We start from the raw sequence: 20,370 nt of genomic DNA, 5'->3' as shown, positions 1-20,370 counted from the left end.
CAAAACAAGCCATAGGACCCACCACCAACATTACCAATCTTTCCATTTCTCTAATTTCAGCTTGGACCTTATCTTCTCCATCACACAAGGTACAATATGTATATACATATATATATATATATGCAACAATTAAATCAAACAAACTGAACAGATGATTGACTTAGTCAAAAGCTTGGATTAAACTGATACACCACACATATATATATATATATAACCAACAAAATAAGCCATAGGACCCGCCTAGGGATGACAAATTCCCTATCCTCGCCGTGCCCCGCCCCGTTTATAGTGAGGATAGAGATCCTTTTAGCTAAATGGGGATAGGGATGGGAGCAATTTATCAATCCCCGCCTGGCGGGAGCGGGGGTGGGGTTAGGGTAAACCCGCCCTAACCCACCCCGATTAGATGTGAAGTTACTAATATACCCTTATATATAATAATTTATTACTAAATTAGATTTATTATATATATGAAAATAAGAAAAAATATGTTTTTTTAATAAATAAATAAAAAAAAATTATGAGGCCGGGGCCAGGGGCAGGGACGGGGATATAGTGTCGGGGGCTCGGCGGGTATGGGGATTCTGGCAAAATTTTAAGCGGGGATGGGGAATGAAAAATGCATCGGGGATGGGGATGGGGATGGGGAATGGAATCCCCGCCCCACCCCACCCCGTTGCCATCCCTACACCCACCACCAACATTACCAATCTTTCCATTTCTCTAATTTCGGCTTGGATCTTATCTTCTCCTTGAGACAAGGTACAATATGCATATACATATATATATGTATGCAACCACTAAATCAAACAAACTGAAACATTGACCCTCAATTGGGTAAATCCAATTATAATCAAATAATTAATTATGAAAACCAAAAATATAATGAAATAAATTAAATCTTAAAAATTCGGGTTGTGGCATTGATAGTCACATCTCCATTCGAATCTCTTGATACTTTGAACAAATTCTAATGTAGATGTGAGCCAACGGATAATGATACTTGACGTCATGACGGAGGCAGCGCAGGAGCTTGCTTATGCTAGAACCATGAAAGCAAAACATCAGCCAAGAGCCCTCATATCAACCACTTTAGAGACTCAATCGTGGTTCATTCCTAGTAGTGTGGGCCTCCTGAAGCTGGTTTGTGGAAAGAGATCTCACAAACGGGAACTCTATTAAATTGGTCAAACTCGTATGAGAGAGAACTTCCCCCAAAACGGGGTGTGATCAAAAGAGGAAAGACACGCAGATGGAGCCTCCAATCAGCAAATATACTAGAAAACCAGGTGGAATGGTCCCAAAATAAGTTTCCTCAATATGCAGCAGCACTTATGCTTCCCGCCATGCAGGGATTTGACTTTGCTGGGTAGGGACTTTATTGTACTGGGGAAACTTATTGTACTGCGTGCTTCCCGCCATGCAGGGATATGCTTGGTGTTTGTATGAAATGCGCAGCCATGCATCCAGAGGCATCTGCTTTGGCCCTTCCCCAAGTGGATATGTGAAGTTCCAGGTACCTTACATCTTTCATACATTGACATAGAGCAGGATCCTGGGGGTTGTGCCTACGGGTCAATGGCATGTGGCAGCATGGAATTTACTATTTAAACTGGTCCATAAGGATTATACAAGAAAAATTATGTATCAGGTGATTAAAGTGGTAGTTTTTCTTTGTCACTGAATAGTAGTAGGTTTGCCCTAGCTTGTTTTGTTTTCATATGCTTCTGACATATGTTTCATATACAGTAGCGTTTTTGGTCAAGGATCTGTTTGTTTGTTTGTGGTATGTTTTGATTAGTTTAGTTGACTTCAAACAAGTAATGTTAAATTATGTGCTTGATTTCTGAATTTAAATGAATAGATGAAAGTTCCATGCATCTATACGGATATGTTTGTATGTGGTTTGATCAGTTTGTTGACTTATGATTATTAATTTTTTTTTTTTAACCTGGCAAAGACAAACACAACAAACCAAAAAACAACCAAAACAATTAAGACCCAACGTCCGCTACAGCAAAAGGGGCAACGGACGGAGGTAGAGATGACAGCAGTTGATCCAACCCAATCCCAGGCTGCGAGAGAGCTGCCAAAGTATGAGCCACCTGATTTCCTTGACGACACACATGAATCAAAGTAGCATACGAAAACCGTCGCATGTCCCGAGTAATATCAAAACATACAGAAGCAATTTCTGACGGACAAGTCCCACCATTCAACACCCCATCCACAACCACTTTTGCATCCGACTCAAACCACAGGCTAGAAAATCCCAACTCCAAAGCACAAAGGATAGCACGCTGACACACCAACGATTCGGCCTCCAAAGACGATGAAGCGGAAAAAGGACAAAAAATAATCGCTTGAAGCACATCCCCAAGAAAGTCATGGAAAATGGCGCCACCGCCCCCTGCAAAGACTGCCGAAAAAAAACACATCAAAATTGCACTTGACAATGCCCGAAGGAGGAGGAGTCCACAAAACCATTACAGTGCGGTCTGGGCCTGGCTGCAAAGATAAACAAAGTAATCGAGCATCATGAAACTCCCAATAAGCGACGACAGCCTTCTGCACCACAACTTCAGACCGTATTTTTGGACAACAAAGGGAAGATCGGTGGATAAGGATATGGATTGCCATCGATCAAAACTCCCAATCCAACATACCGCTTAAGCCAGGAACCCATCCAGGCTGACCACCCACAGAAACAGCTAAGTTGAGACTGGATGGAAGAAAACCCAACCGAAAACATCATGGAGAGAACAGAAAAAACTCTGATGAACAGATAAACCTCTACAGGGAGAGAAAAAACACCTCTGATGAACAAAGAACAAACAGAAAATTAGTTGAAATGTTATTTTGCAAAGTTGTATGAAACTGGTGAGGCAGTTGTCTAAATAGCCCAATATAAATTACATATGTCTTTTAAAATTTTAAGAAATCATGATTCTACTACCACCCACCACCGAAAATATAAATAGAAAGTTAGTATCCCCAAAAAATAATTTTATTGTAGACTTAATTTATGGTCCAAAAATTCATAATAGATTTTATTTTGGCCTTTCAAAATATTTATTAGCCCAAATAAAAAAATATAGATATTACTTCATTTGCATATAGGGCTATATAATATTCATTATATGAATTCAGGAGAGAAAAAAAAATTTATACAAATGTGCCTCATGTCTAATAAAAATGAATAATTTATTTTTAATGATTATATATATATATATATATATATATATATATATATATAGTTGATACCCACACACCCATGCCTTCATTGAGGTTATGGAAGAAGCTTGGTACCACTAGTATACTAACCGTTAGTTATATGTTAATATAAAGTTATATGGTTTAAGACAAATCGACACGCATCTTCAATTAAATCTGGTTCAAACCCATAAAATATATTTGTATTAAGATAAATTTTTTAAAATAATTAATATACTCAGACATGCACACTTCTACAAATATTGAACCCTCAAACCTAATTTTTTTTTTTTTTTTTTCTCCAAAAGAATGGAGGACATACCATTCAAGTCAAAACCTTTAACTAAGTTATATCACTATTTATATATTTTTTCGACAATTTAACAAATTTTAGCAAGATGGGGTAAAAAAAATTGAACAATTGATTTGTACAATAATAAAAGTTAGGATTGCTAAACATGAAAACACTTGTTCATATATCTGTATTTGATTCATCTCTCTCAATCCTCTGGATTTATATAAAACCAAGAATGAATAATGTATTAATTTATATAATTTACACCCACCACTTAAAGCACGCCAAAATAATAATAATAGAGAAGTTGTCCAATTGAACAAGGAAGGGAATGCGCCAGATGGCATTCAACCATTGGTAACTGAAATGCTGATGTCACTGAAAATGAGTAGAGTCTCTGGGTACACTCTATAGTATTGACCAACAAATGGGTCTAGGCCACGTGGCTACTTTTATCAATTACTTATTCATATCGCAATATGTCACAAAGATAAAGTTACGTGTAAATACGTAACAAATTGTTGTACGAATATTTTTTAATGATTATTTATGCATAATACATATGTAATTAGAATATCTTATTTTTTTATTTACGCGATTTGTTATAATGAATTGTCAGACTTATTTATTTTAATCAATCCATTTATGCTTAAATAAAGAAGTGGCGTTCAGCTTGGTTCAAAATGTAGGAACTAGCGCTATGGTGTCGCTTTTGATCTACTCCCGCCCCTCCTGCGCTCTCCATTTATATATACTATGCATAAATAACTAATTAGAAACATTCGGTATAACAAATCAGTACAAGTATTATTATTCTTTTTTTAAAAAATTACACGCAAAGATAAATGATTTTTTACTGCAAAATTTCAAAGTTGTTTCACAAAAACAAGATAACATTTCATTTGCTTTAAATTATAAATATATTTTATTTCTTGATTGACAGATTTATTATCACTCATTTGTTGTATAAATATGTATTTGTCTTGATAAGTCAAATCCATGTTGTTGGTAATAAGTTACTGAATTTCTTTTTTTTAAAAAAATATAGTTTATGATTCGATTCGATTTGATTCTAAACAACAACAATTCTGATTTTAATTTTAAGTTTTATAAATAGTTGAGAATCGATCTAATACCGATTTAATCTAAAATTATAACGAAACAGATCCTGTACATCTTTAAGAGTTTATACCATGGTTGTTAAAATCGCGATTCCAACTCGTAGAATCGTGCGATTTTACGATCCAAATGCTCAAATCGATCCGAATCGCAGGAAAATTGTGGCTTTGGCAGAATCGTGAGTTGAATCGCCGGAATCGTACGTAAAATCGTGGAATCGTACGATTTTATACGATTCCAACGATTCTGAATTATCCACGATTACGGCCTTGTTTTGGGTTTAAGAGTTGTGAAGAAACCCTAAATCAATTACCACAGTGCAACAATTCCATCTCTTTCGCGTCCTCTAGCACAACTCTGAGAAGAGAAAAGATGCCGAGGACAAAAACAATGCTAGGGTTTTGGTGAAGAAGAAGCAGAGGAGGAGGAGAGAAGGAACAAGAGGCTAAGAGAGCTTACTTGAAAAAGACAATAGGAGCTGCCGCTGCCGTTGCCGCTGTGGAATTGCAACGGGGGAATTTTGGTCTCTTCAGTTCGTCTGCGCCGGCTGGGGAATTTCACTCTCTACAGATGGGCAAGTTGAGACTTGCCTAAAAAAGATTGGTCTTGGGCCTTGTACTTCTCTTGGGCTCTATTTGTTCTGTTATATAGCTGGGCCAAACGGGCTTTGCAAACTTTAAGTTTTTGAAGCCCAATGTAATATTTACATTTATATAAAATTTGTCTTACATTCCAAAAACTAAATAAATTAAATTTTAAAAGAATTTGTTAATAATTTTATATGAAATTATTCTTTTATATATATATATATATATATATATATATATATATATATATATTTGTGTGTTTGGCTTATTTTTTATTTATTTTGAAAATAATTTTTGTTGAAAAAGTTAGTTTGAATTGTATTTTTATTAATTTGGTAGAATCTTACGATTTATGATCCGATTCTACGATTCCGATTTTACGGAATCCAAAACGTTAGAATCCCGATTTTAACAACCTTGGTTTATACCATAAGTAGAGCGGATTGATTAATTATTTTTATTTTGTTCTTTAATTCTCATGTGCAAATTAAAGCACTGGACTTTTTTATTTTATATATCTAATGGGTCTTTGTAATTGTACAACACTAAAAAGCCCGGGAGAAGTCTGTGGAGTCCTTTACCAACCTACTTCTTTTGATTTCAATTTGAGGATGACTTCGCTTCTTGGAATCTTAGTGTGCATAGATTCTTGCTCTAATTTTTATTTTTATTTTTATTTTCTGGATCAAAAATGGAAACCGTTGAAAATACTTTATGGTCTAGGTCCATTCTACAATTTATTCAATAATGACGAGTTTTTTTATTTTATTTTATGATGTCATTAATACACTTAAAAAACAATTAAAATTGAAAATATTTCTAATGCATAAATCACACAATTCTCTGCATACTCACTAAGTTCCCTCTCCGTATTAGTTAAATTTTATTAGCTGTGTCTCACGTTTCATGTGGTTAAGTCTAATAATAAAATATTTTACATACATCTCCTAAAATGATATTTTATACTATTTTGAAATTACATGAGATTTATTTATTCATTTAAAAATATAGTAATTCTACAAAGAGATTCTAATGGATCAAGAGTTTTTTTTTCCCATATGAAAAGTCAAATAAATCATTTAACAAGTCTTCTCATGGCTCTTAATAGCATTACTCATAAAAAAAAATATTTCATTGGTAAAAGAATCACCAAACTGGGTTGCTTCGCTCGGTAAACTGCACCTTTAATAAGTTTTCTTCAGCTAAGGCCAAACCCAATGTGGTTAACTTTTTTCTGTTTCCTTAAAAAAGGGTAGGGATATTAGTAAAAAAAAATAGTCTTGAATACTATGAAAGCTTTGTAACAGCTGTAACCCTAGTACAATGGATCTCTTAGAATCAAAAAAGAAAAAAACAAAAAGTGGGAAGTAATGGTGATCAGAATTTGCATAGAAAGTTAAAGGTAAAGAAAGTTAGAAGCCACCAAAAATAATTTTATTGTAGATAAACTTAATATATGGTCCAAAAATTCATAACAAATTTTAATTTGGCCTTTTAAAATATTTTCAAAATATTTATTAGCCCAAATAAAATAAAAAAATTACTTCATTTGCAGATAGACTTTTTTTTTTTTTTTTTTTTTAACCTTTTTTGGAAAAGTAAGAGGTTGATACTGCTAACTCATTGACCCGTTGGTTCATATAGACCTATATAATATTCATTATATGAATTTAGGAGAGGAAAAGAAGAAAATTATACAAATGTACCTCATGTCTAGTAAAAATGAATAATTTATTTTTAATGATATTATATATGTTAATATATATATTTTTTAGTTGATACCCACACAGGCCACACACACGTCTTCATTGAAATTATGAAAGAAGTTTGTTACCATTAGTTTACTGACAGTTGGTTATATGCTAATATAAATCTAAAATAAAGTTATATGGTCTAAGACAAATTGACACGTGTCTTAAATTAAATTTGGTTCAAACCCATGAAGATGGAACTAGTGCTACAACAGGAATCAGCCATCGATTAATCCATTTAGGGGAATTATTCTGTGATGGATTCAATTTGAGCTACAAGTATAATATTCTTAAGAGTTTAATCTGACCTCCAACGTTTTGAATGTCTAATCAAGTTTAGCACCTAAACTCTTTTTTCTAAGCTCGGTGACTTATAAATGTGAATTAGTTTTCAACTAAAAGAAAGAAAAAAAGTAGAATTTGAAAATTGCTTTGGTAAAAGAATCACCAAACAGGTTGTTTCACTCAGTAAACTACATCTTTGATTAGTTTTCTTCAGCTCAGAAATTTCTCTGTGGAAGTAAAAGTAAATAGCAGGGCATGGCGCCCCTGTCCTTTTCTTTCCCTTGGGCATCCTAAAATAGAAAATTGTAATAATTGTCCTTTTGTAATTTTTCCAAGTGAGGAAACAAGTTTGGTTGCTTGTTGGAAGACTTTATTTAATGAGCCAGTGGAGTTGCCACCCACCGACACATATTATATCTATTACCAACACACCCACCGACACATTACCAACAGCTGAGGAGGAGAGAGAGAGAGAAGAGCTGAGGTACCTTTTTGTACTCTTCTTTTTTTCTTTTTTTTTTTTTGTGTTTTTTTTTTTCCCTGTTCCTCTTCTGTACTTTGATTTTTCATTTTATCCAAGAACAGGTTATTAACTAAAAAAATGTTGCATTACATATTCACATAAAATTATTTTACTGCATTCTTTTTTTAAGTTGTGATAAAGTATCATCGTCATGTCTAACTAATATTGTTGACATCTGCATGACTTATTAAAAAAAACTATCAATGGTAGCTTTGTAGTTAGTTTCTGTCCTACCAACTTATTCAAAACTAACTTGAAATTTTAACATGCTGTTTTTATTTTATTTTATTTTATTTTTATATTTGACATTGCTTACTAGTGGTTTTTATTATTTTTTATTTTTATATCTGACATAGCTTACTAGTTGTTTTTATTACTTTTATTATTTTTTTAAAATCTGAATATAATAATATCCTTTTTTTCTGTTCTTTTCGTTTTTTTTTTTTTTTTGTCTGTTATTTTCTTTATTATTATTATTTTTTTCAGGTTCTTCTTTTTTACTTTTTTATCTTTCTGTTCTATAAAAAAGATCATAAAAATTTCACTGTTTGCAAAACAAGAATTTCAGACCTTGATTAGTTGATTTAGAAAAAAATTTAAAACAAAAGCCATACGTACAAGTTAACAATGTTTCTTTAGACAATTGACTAATCAAGGCATAGAAAATCCTATTTGGGTAATTAATAAAAAAATTACGAAGCTCAGTACTCTATCTCTTCTTTTGACCAAAATCCTATTTAAGGATCGACTAGTGGAAGCAGTGTGAGGTAGTTCCTCCCAATACTATGGGATTCACTCAAAAGCATTGTTTTTTATAAGTATTTTAATTTTCAAAGAAGTAACTTTAGAGCTTTACTCTATATTAACTACTTTTGCTTGTCAAAGTTCTTGTTATGAATTTTTTTTTTTTTTTTCTTTTTTTAGTTCTGAAAAGATTTCCATTACGTAAAATTAATTAATATTATTATTTTTTTAATGCAAAATTAATCAGAAGTCCCTTGTATTTACATGAAGGCAGTGGAAGGGTGGTCATTTTCCTTGCCTTGATATATAGTTGATAGGAATATATATGGTTTCAATGAAACCTTGGAATCCTAGGCTATGTGCTCCCATCTAAGTAAGGATAAAACAAATATATATATATATATATATATATATATATATATATATATATTGATGGTCTGCATGCTTGTAAAGGGTCTGGTCCCCACTCCTAACGGCTGGGGTATCTCCAGAAAAACAATGAACCCTTGGTGGGTGATTTGTTAATATATATATATATTTTGATGGTCTGCATGCTTGTAAAGGAGGGTGTGGTCCCCACTCCTAACAGCTTGGTATCTCCGTGTGGTCCTCACTCCTAACAGGAGGGGTATCTCCAGAAAAACAAGAAACCTAAAATGAGTTATAATAAATTGGAGACAAGGTTAATCCAGCTCCTCCTTGCAACTGAGACATTTGGCAACCAATCCGATATATGGATTACTGCTTTATTAGGGACCACTTACTTCATACACACCTACCATACGACTATTTATTATTGTTTTCATTGATTATATATATATATATATATATATATATATATATATATATATTTGTTTTCCTGAAATAAAATATAGATTATGGTGATTATCTCAAAATGCAATGCATTAAATATGCACATAAATTCATTTTATTACATTCTTTTTTCAAGTTGTGATAAAGCATTATGTCTGAGGAGTATTATGGAAATATCATTATTGACATCCACATGAATAGTTAAAGTAGTTTCGTAGTGAGTTTCTGTCCTGCCAACTTACACAAAACTAAAATGAAATTTTAACATGTTTTTTTTAATTATATTTTTTAATATTTATTATCTTACCTAAGCTTCTCACTAGTTTTTGGCTCTATGTAATTAGATAAAACAAAATTTCATCATATTTATCATCCCATAAATGCAGAAACATAGTGTCTTGGTAAATATATGGAGTTGAATCACATTAAGGGGTATAGAACATAAGCAGACCCACCAAACACCAAGAAGTTAATGGCCTTATATCATTTCCTAATATTTTTTCTATTTTCCCTCCATTCTCATGGAGTAGTAGATATAGTTTATAATTAATAGGAAATAAATTTTCATTCTACATCATGTAATTCTAGTTTTTTTGATAGTGCTTTTAAGATTAATTTGGCAGTTTTCATTTCCTTAACGCTAGTTACTCTAATTAAATATAGAGAATAAAAGTGTCATATATTTTATCAGCATGATGGATAAAATGACCAATTGATCCCTGGCTTTTTAAAAAAAAAATAAATAAATGATTGATAAAACATATTCTTATTGAGTAACAGATACATATCTATTTATAGATGGAATTCCCTATTTGGCAACAATAGATTTTGATATTTGTTTGCTTGATTTTACTGTGTTGAGAGAATCATTTTCTTTGTTTTTGTTTTTTTTTTTTCTTCTCGATTTTTTTTTTCTTTTTCACACAACATCACTTGATTTAGGTATATATTTATTGTTCATTCTATTTTTCAAGGATTAAAAGGATCAATTATGGATTGAAAGAACATTTGTAGATTATACATTTTTATTGCACTAATGTCTATTAGTGTGAGATTTGATCTCGTTCTTCTATGTTTTGATGATATTGAAAGATTGTTGGAGGAGGCAAAATGCTTCTCTCTCTATGTTATGTACTTGACGTATATGTGAACTACTAATTTCCTTAATCATTGTACTTTTTTTTTTTCTTTTTTTTTTTTTTTCTAGATTTGCTGCTCGGATTTAGTGTTTTCAAAGGATTGTTTGGTTGAGGTAAAACTTTTGTCTTTGAATTCCCTTTTTATTAAATTAACTCTATATTCAATACTACTAGTATAGAAATGATGAGCCTGAGGATTGGAAATGCAATTGTAACCTAAGCAATTATAACATTCCACTAGCATCATTCACATTGCACATTAAGAAAGTTGCTCTCATTTTGTTCTCCTTACTCTGTATTGGACATTATTTTTAGAAACATGTTTGTTTGTGGGACAAATGTTGGTTTTTGTCACAGTACTTAGGTTTGTTCTATGGTTCTAATTTCTGCTTTTGGTGGGTACTTCTTCTTTTTTCTTTTTCTCTTCCTTGATTTTCTTTCCATTTCACCCACATGTTCATTAGGTACTTTCTAACTTGATAAACAACTTTACATCGGCTTAGTTTGTAATTTTGAAAAAATTGAAAATTAATAAAAAAAACTCTACTTGGTTTAGTTGAAAACTCAGTAGTTATAAAAAGACATATTTTGCATAGAACTCTCTTTTATTGCTCTCTAAAACAACTTTTTATTTTCGGAGTTCTAGAACTATTTTCGAAATTGCAAACCAAATAAGCCCTAAGCCTCCTACAATTTTATAACCATACATAATTCTCCTACAATTTTATAACCATACATAATTCCTTCGAACTTTAGTAGTTTGATATTTTTTCTTTTTATATGGTTTTAGTTAGGACTTATCAAATTGATTTGACTCAAGGGATCAAGTTTAGCAGTTTAATCTTTTTTCTTATTATATGGTTTTACTTAGACTTTATCAAATTGATTTGACTCAAGTGAAATCAAGGTTGTATTGTTCATTATATGGATGGTACATTAGATTACTTTGTCTATAGCCCACCCAAACATGACAGAAACCTTACTCAATTAAGATCAAAAAATGAAATAACTAGATAACACCCTATTTTATGGTTGAAGACAAACCACTTGCTTACCATTGGGCTATCAATGAGTTAATGCAGATTTTTCCAACCTTAATAAGAATCTTGCTTGACCAAGTTCAGTTTCCTATTTGAATGATATCCTATGGTTCAAATCCTTGTTCAAATTTTAAGTTGTCGAATCAAAATCCGATTTTAGTGTTCCATCTGATTAAAATTGGAATATGATAAAGTATTTTTTATATACTTGATAATTGTTTCTCAAGTTTTTCTTATAGTTTTATGATATATTTAATTTATTTGCATCAATACAATTATAGAAAAACTTCTAAGCTTTGAGAGAAAAATTTAGTGTCATATAATTATAAATTTTTCTTGAAGCCTTTGTTAAATATATAAATTTAATGGTAGTAAAACATGTATCAATTTATATATTTTGCTATAAGGATATATTTTCTCCTACCTTGTCAAATAGTCTAGTTTTGGCTTTTCTTATCATTACGAGTTCTCTAGAACTTCAATTTTGTAATGTACGTTGTCCACATAATCACATAAACCTTGATGGAAAGCATCTGATTCTTTACGTGAATATTAAACTTAGTAACAGGAATGTCACAAAATCACAATGAATGATTTACACTTCGGTTTTTAATGTCTACTTAGATGGACGTCTTGCTCCAAAAAACTTAGTAACAGGAATGTCACAAACTCATAATGAATGATTTACACTTCGGTTTTTAATGTCTACTTTGATGGACGTCTTGCTCCAAATAAAGGTTAACCTACTAGGTGGAGTGATCGAGTCCCAAATTTCTTTGTTCACTAACCGATGTGGGACTCGTTCAACTACCTAACAATCTCCCGTGAACGAGGCTCACCCGGTAGATAGAATGTCACCGGTCTTACCACTAGTTAGGGAATCTTGAGTCCACATGCGGTTCCAGCTAGGGGATCTTGAGTCCAAGATGCAGTTTTTTGGGACCTGGCTCTGATACCCGTTGTTGGGCTTATGGGTATCTAATCCAAAAGGTTAACGTATTAGGTGGAGTGACCATTGCCTCATATAAGTCTCAGATTTCCTTGTTTATTAATCAATATGGGACTCATTCAACTACCCAAAACAAATAAACAATGAAGGACAAAAGGGTAAAAATAGATGAGATGTATTTGTTATTAAACTACAATGTAAACATGCATTCTCAATTTACTAAAATTTTAATTATCATTGCATATGGATATAGCCTGTGAAGTTTTCTCATGTCATTTTTAGTGCTTCACATTACACCTTTAAATTTTGTACACTCGTGCCCTCAATATTTTTTTCCATTCATGACTTCAATTATCAATATCAAATTGCCACGGTTTTCAATTTCTTTTTATTGGTTTTAGATTGTTGAGTTGGTTTGCTTACATAACTAGCTCCATCTTTACCCCCACTAGATCTACACACATCTCAACTCAATAATTTGAATCATCTCAAACATCGTTTTCTTTTATTTTTTTTCTTTTATAATTTTCTTCAATATTATCAAGAACTAGAATATTGTGTTTAGATTGTAGGATTTGTCGTGGTTTTGTGGAGTCTGATTATGAGAAAGATTTTTAGGAAGATTTAATTATATGAAAACTTCCGTTTCCTGATTTGTTTTAATTTTCTTATTAGTTTTGGATTCTACAAAAGGCAAGTTCTTATAGAACAAGTTTGGGACTCTATATATATGAACTCTAATAAGATTTTAGGGTGTGGTGAAAAAAAAGAAAAGAAAAAAAGATCATCATACGTATTGTATGATTGATTAATTTGTGCCAACACAAAAGAGAGCAATTGAGAGAGATTGAGAGAAAAATTCTCCATTATAATTCTTCATCTTTTTCATAGTGAATTTGTTTGGTAACCCTAAGATTTGTGTGAACCATTTATATCTTGTGTTCTTGTGTGTATTTTTTTTTATTCTTCGTGATTGTTTGATTATTTCTCGAACAACGTTGTTTATTTTACGTTTCCGCACAACAACTGGTATAAGAGGATCCCATTGATTGTGCATAGCAACTCCAACAACTGGTAAAAGAGCCTTTGGTTGAGAACTTAGGGCACAGAAGGTGTTTGAAAAACTTTCAAAAGTCTTTAGATGAGATCTGTCCGTTCGAGTGGGAGTAATTTTGGCATCAGAAGATAAGACATCGACATCTATGATCGAGACGTTCGATGGCACAAACTTCAATTCTTGGAATATGCAAGTAGAAGTCCTTTTGTTTTAGAAGAATCTGTACCACCCTTTGGGAAAGAGGCCAGAGGATACAAAGTGTAATACCCCAAACCCGGGGTCCGAAATTCTAACCGGGTACTTACCCAAACCCGAGAACACCCAAGGGTAAAATGATCAACTTATGTATAAAAGTGAATAAAATGATCCTAAGTGAGTGATACAAGGTCAACATAAGTCTAATTGGTCTTTTGGACCCCATGTCAAAAGGTTCTTAAACATAAGAATGACGGTTTCACACCATTTTACCTTTTAGTTACAAAGATTTTAGGAGTAATTTGTACTAAAGAGGCCATAACTCTTTCCACAAGTAGAATCTATGGCTGGGATTAGTATTATCGGATAGATGACTTCGATTCGATCAGTTTAGACTCAAGAACAGCCCAATTTGAGTTTAAAATGAGGGAGTTATTGTTGTTTGAAGTTCGGGTCAACATCCAGAAAACTGCTCTCGGGATTTCACCATTTTAAACCTTGTGCTTGAGCACAAAGCCATATTTTGACCTTGGCTTGGTTCTAAGGTGTCCCTTTGATTATAAGGCCATCACACACCAACCTATCCCAAATGTGTGCTCCTAGGTCTAGATTTACATGGTCATGATATACATAAAATCAAATACAAATTGATACAAAAAGAGTTTGAATAAACATGCCTCCATTGTTCCATTATATACATCCAAAAACATAATGTTTTTAATGTCCATAATTACAAGTCTTAAAGTGGAACATTGATACATTTACAAGGCCAAATTTTAGATAGCTTCGACATAACATAAGTCAAGTCTTTACAACATAACATTTGCACAATAAAAGAAATCACATTTCATAATCCCATTGCCATCTATGCTTGTGGATAGATTAGGGCTGACCACGGATCGGATTGGTTCGGTTTTGGGTAAATTCAAACCAATTTGGTCCTCACGGATTGGCTAAATCTGAAACCAAACCGATCCGTGGGGACTATCAATCTGAACCAAACCGAACCTTGAAATAATAGATTGGTTCGGTTAGGTTCCCACGAATTGAGCTTTTTCAAATAGTCCAATATTATATTGTAGTTATGGTCCAGCACAATATATGATTATATTTTACTATTTTAGTTATGCCTCAGCCTAAACAATAAATCTGTCAAAACAGTATGTTGTAACTTGTAACACATTTAATCTTAAAAAAAAATAGAGTAAGAAAGCAGCATAAATCATCCAAAACTGAAAATAATATTATAGTACCAAATATATTTGATCCGAATAGAGCAAAACAAAATACCGAAATCATATTGTTCATCTTAAAAAAAAAAAGAAAAAAAAAAAAAAAAAAGAGAAAAAAAAAAGGAGGTCATTAGGTCCGGTATCCATCTGAATTAAGTTAAGCTGGTCCAATATAATAATAGCAAGCACACATGATCCTATACTACGGCAAGTCCACATCTGAAAGCTAGCATCTAAAAGGTGGCAGCAAGCAAGGCCAAGGCAAGTTATCATGAGATTAAATCTCAATCTGAAATTGTAGTCACATCTACAAAACAACATAATTTAATTAAATATCCATAACATGACCCATATATATATATATATATATACACACACACATATACAGAAAGAGACAGAGAGTCAAAGGTTGGGAGTAGAAAACTTAGGGTTAGATACGCTTATGTGGGGCTAAATTTTAAAAACAAATAATAAATAAAAATTAAATAAATAAAAATAATATATTACAGTATACATACATATATATATATATATATATATATATATATATATTTGTATATGTTATATAATATAATTCACGGATCGGATCGGTTAACGGATTGGTTCAGTTTTTTCAAGGTTCAATCCGTTAATCGAACCGCACATTGTGGATTGCTAATTTTTAAAACCATCACCGAACCATTAGATCAAAAAATCAAATCGAACTACACGGATTGGATTGGTTCGGATCGGTTTGACGGATTAGCGGATTATTTGAACACCCCTAGGATAAATGGCTTCCACAACATCCTTTTCGTAACCTGAAAATGGTAATAAGGAGTGAATACAATGGCTCAGTAGGAGATGCCTAAAATGCACTCATTAATGCCTCTGTGAATCCAAACAAAGAATAGCTAATAGGAAAGGGGCCATGCTTTTTCGGGGATAATTATCATTCTACAACGCAATTCCATGAACAAAATGAAATGCAATGCGTATGAAATGTCAATGTCTCTCCCCATTTCCAAATTTTCATCAAACATTTTCCCACAATTTCAGTTTTTGTTTTCATTTCAAAAATACAATCGCCTCTTCTTTTCTTTTTTTTTTTTCAAAATCTGTTCTGCCCATTTGCTTCCCAATGTAATGTATGAATGACACCCACTTCATAATGTCATGGCATTCCCACATATATAGAATTTCAGTTCTATACATCATGCTTTGATAACTAACTAACAAGGCAGTTTTGAAAACCACAACACCACAAAGCTTAAAGCAAAACAGTCCGAAGATGTAGGCACATTAAACATGGAAATTTCAGATTTTGCAACAAAAAAAACACAACCATTGTAGTTACTAGATTTTCAGTCTTTTACACACATAAGCACAACCAACATCTATAATTCCCCAAGAACTCATTTCTATAGTTGACAAGTAATTTTACATTGAGCGAAGAAGGTTTTCGTTTTGAAGTCAGGAAAGAAAATATAGAACCCAAAACTTGTTTTGAATTTTTTTTCCTAGACCCTTTTATCAGCTAAAGAATGTTGCATTAAATATTCATATAAATTCATTTTATTGCATTCTTTTTCAAGTTGTGATAAAGCATCATGTGTAACGAGTATTATGAAAATATCATTATTGTTATAGTAATTTCAGTGGTAGTAGCTTCGTAGTGAGTTTCTGCCCTGCCAACTTACACAAAACTAAAATGAAATTTTAATATTTATGATCTTACCTACGCTTCTCACTAGTTTTTGGCTCTATGTAATTAGATAAAACAAAATTTCATCATTTTTATCATCCCTTAAATGCAGAAACATAGTGTCCAGGTATATATGGAGTTGAATCACATTAAGGTGTATATAACATAAGCAGACTCACAAAGCACCAAGTAGTTAATGACTTTATATCATTTCCCAATATTTTTTCTATTTTCCTTGCATTCTCATGGAGTAGTAGATATAGTTAATAATTAATAGTAAATAAATTTCCGTTCTACATCATGTAATTCTAGTTTTTTGATAGTTCTTTTAAGATTAATTTGGCAATTTTCATTTCCTTAACGCAAGTTACTCTAATTAAATATAGAGAATAAACGTGTCCTATACTTGATCAGCACGATGGATAAAATGACCAATTGATCCCTGCCTTTTTTTTTTTGTTAAATAAATAAATGATTGATAAAACATATTCTTATTGAGTAACAAATAAATATCTATATTTATAGAAGGAATTCCCTATTTGGCAACAATAGAATTTGATATTTGTTTGCTTGATTTTAATGTGTTGAGAGAATCATTTTCTGTGTTTTTTTTTTTTTTTTCTTCTCGATTTTTTTCTTTTCTTTTTCACACATCACTTGATTTAGCTATATATTTATTGTTCATTCTATTTTTCAAGGATTAAAGGGATCAATTATTGGTTGAAAGAACATTTGTAGATTATACATTTTTATTGCACTAATGTCTATTAGTGTGAGATTTGATCTCGTTCTTCTATGCTTTGATGATATTGAAAGATTGTTGATGGAGGCAAAATGCTTTTCTTTCTCTATGTTATGTAATTGACGTATATGTGAACTTCTAATTGCCTTAATCATTGCACTTTTTTTTTTTCTAGATTTGCTGCTCGGATTTAGTGTTTTCAAAGGATTGTTTGGTTCAGGTAAATTTTTTGTCTTTGAATCCCCTTTTTATTAAATTAACTCTATATTGAATACTGAGTGGTATAGAAATGATAAGCCTGAGGGTTGGAAATGCAATTGTAACATAAGCAATTATAACATTCCACTAGCATCATTCACATTGCACATTAAGAAAGTTGCTCTCATTTTGTTTTCCTTGCTCTGTATTGGACATTATTTTTAGAAACATGTTTGTTTGTGGGACAAATGTTGGTTTTTGTCACAGTAGTTAGGTTTGTTCTATGCTTCTAATTTATGCTTTTGGTGGGTACTTCTTCTTCTTTCTCTTCCTTGATTTTTCTTCCATTTCACCCACATGTTCATTAGGTCCTTTCTAACTTGATAAACAACTTTACGTTGGCTTAGTTTGTAACTTTGAAAAAACTGAAAATTAGTAAAAAAAACTCTACTTGGTTCAGTTGAAAACTCAGTTATAAAAAGACATATTTTGCATAGAAGTCTCTTTTGTAATTCTCTAAAACAATTTTTTTATTTTCGGAATTCTAGAACTGTTTTCAAAATTGTAAACCAAACAAGCCCTAAGCCTCCTACAATTTTATAACCATACATAATTCCTTTGAACTTTAGTAGTTTGATTTTTTTTTTTTTTTTCTTTTTATATGGTTTTAGTTAGAACTTATCAAATTGATTTGACTCAATTGAAATTAAGTTTAGTAGTTTGATCTTTTTTCTTTTTATATGGTTTTAATTAGCTTTATCAAATTGATTTGACTCAAGTGAAATCAAGGTTGTATTGTTCATTATATGGATGGTACATTAGATTACTTTGTCCATAGCCCACCCAAACATGACAGAAACCTTACTCAATTAAGATCAAAAAATGAAATAACTAGATAACACCCTATTTTATGGTTGAAGTGACAAACCACTTGCTTACCATTGGGCTATCAATGAGTTAATGCAGATTTTTCCAACCTTAATAAGAATCTTGCTTGACCAAGTTCAGTTTCCTATTTGAATGATATCCTATGGTTCAAATCCTTGTTCAAATTATAAGTTGTCAAAACAAAATCCGATTTTAGTGTTCCATCTGATTAAAATTGGAATATGATAAAGTATTTTTTATATACTTGATGATTGTTTCTCAAGTTTTTCTTATAGTTTTATGACATATTTAATTTATTTGCAACAATAAAATTAAAGAAAAACTTTTAAGCTTTGAGAGAAAAATTTAGTGTTAAATAATTATAAATTTTTCTTGAAGCCTTTGTTAAATATATAAATTTAATGATAATAAAACATATATCAATTTATATATTTAGCAATAAGGATATATTTTCTCCTACCTTGTCAAATGGTCAAGTGTTGGCTTTTCTTAACATTACAAGTTCTCTATAACTTCAATTTTGTAATGTACGTTGTCCACATAATCAAATAAAGCTTGATGGAAAGTATCTGATTCTTTACTTGGTTGCCAAACTATAACTCTCAATGTACGTGAATATTAAACTTAGTAATAGGAATGTCACACACTCATAATGAATGATTTACACTTCGTTTTTTAATGTCTACTTAGATAGACGTCTTGCTCCAAATTGTTGATGGGTATCCAATCCAAAAGGTTAACCTATTAGGTGGAGTGACCATTGGCCATATAAGTCCCAGATTTCTTTGTTCACTAACCGATGTGGGACTCATTCAACTACTCAACAGTCCCCCGTGAATGAGGCTCACCCAGTGGATAGATTGTCACCATTCTTACCGTCTTCCCACCAACTAGGGGATTTTGAGTCCACATACAGTTCTAGCTAGGGGATCTTGAGTCGAACATGCTATTTTTTGGGACCTAGCTCTGATACCCATTGTTGGGCTTATGGGTATCCAACCTAAAAGGCTAACATATTAGGTGGAGTGACCATTGCCCTATATAAGTCTCAGATTTTCTTGTTTACTAACTAATGTGGGACTCGTTCAACTATCCAAAACAAATAATCAATGAAGGGCAAAAGGGTGAAAAAAGATGAGATGTATTTGTTATTAAACTACAATGAAAACATGCATTCTCGATATAGCCTGTGAAGTTTTGTCATGTCATTTTCAGTGCTTCACATTACACCTTTCAATGTTGTACAATCGTGCCCTCAATATTTTTTTTCCATTTATGACGTCAATTATCAATATCAATTGGCCACGGTTTTCAGTTTCTTTTTATTGGTTTTAGATTGTTGAGTTGGTTTGCATACATAACTAGCTCCATCTTTACCTCCTCTAGATCTACACAGATCTCAACTCAATAGTTTGAATGATCTCAAACATCTTTTTCTTTTATTTTTTTTTCTTTTTTAATTTTCTTCAATACTATCCAGAAGTAGAATATTGTGTTTAGATGGTCAGATTTGTTGTGGTTTTGTGAAGTCTGATTATGTGAAAGATTTTTAGGAAGATTTAATTACATGAAAACTTCAGTTTCTTGATCTGTTTTAACTTTCTTATTGGTTTTGGGCTCTACAAAAGACAAGTTCTTTTAGAACAAGTTTTGGACTCTATATATATATGAACTCTAATAAGATTTTAGGGTATGGTGAAAAATAGTGAGAAGAAAAGAAAAGAAAAGAGGATCATCATACATATTGTATGATTGATTAATTTGTGCCAATATAAGAGAGAGTAATTGAAAAAGATTGAGAGAAAAATTCTCCATTGTAATTCTTCATCTTTTTCATAGTAAATTTGTTCGGTACGATCCATGGATATAGAACCATGTATATCTTGTATTCTTGTGTGTGGTTTTTTTTTTTATAT

General features: G+C 31.9%; 1 pseudogene; it reads left to right on the top strand.

The window, feature by feature from the left end:
• Positions 1-20,370, top strand: part of LOC132305297 (uncharacterized) — a 114,537-nt pseudogene that overhangs the window by 11,528 nt on the left and 82,639 nt on the right.

Source organism: Cornus florida, unplaced genomic scaffold (assembly GCF_030987335.1).
Source record: "Cornus florida cultivar Cherokee Brave unplaced genomic scaffold, ASM3098733v1 CherokeeBrave_3.0.0_Hap2_Chr04, whole genome shotgun sequence".
Lineage (NCBI taxonomy): Eukaryota > Viridiplantae > Streptophyta > Magnoliopsida > Cornales > Cornaceae > Cornus > Cornus florida.
Note: the sequence above shows the minus strand (reverse complement) of the source record. Positions and strands in the feature narration are given on the sequence as shown.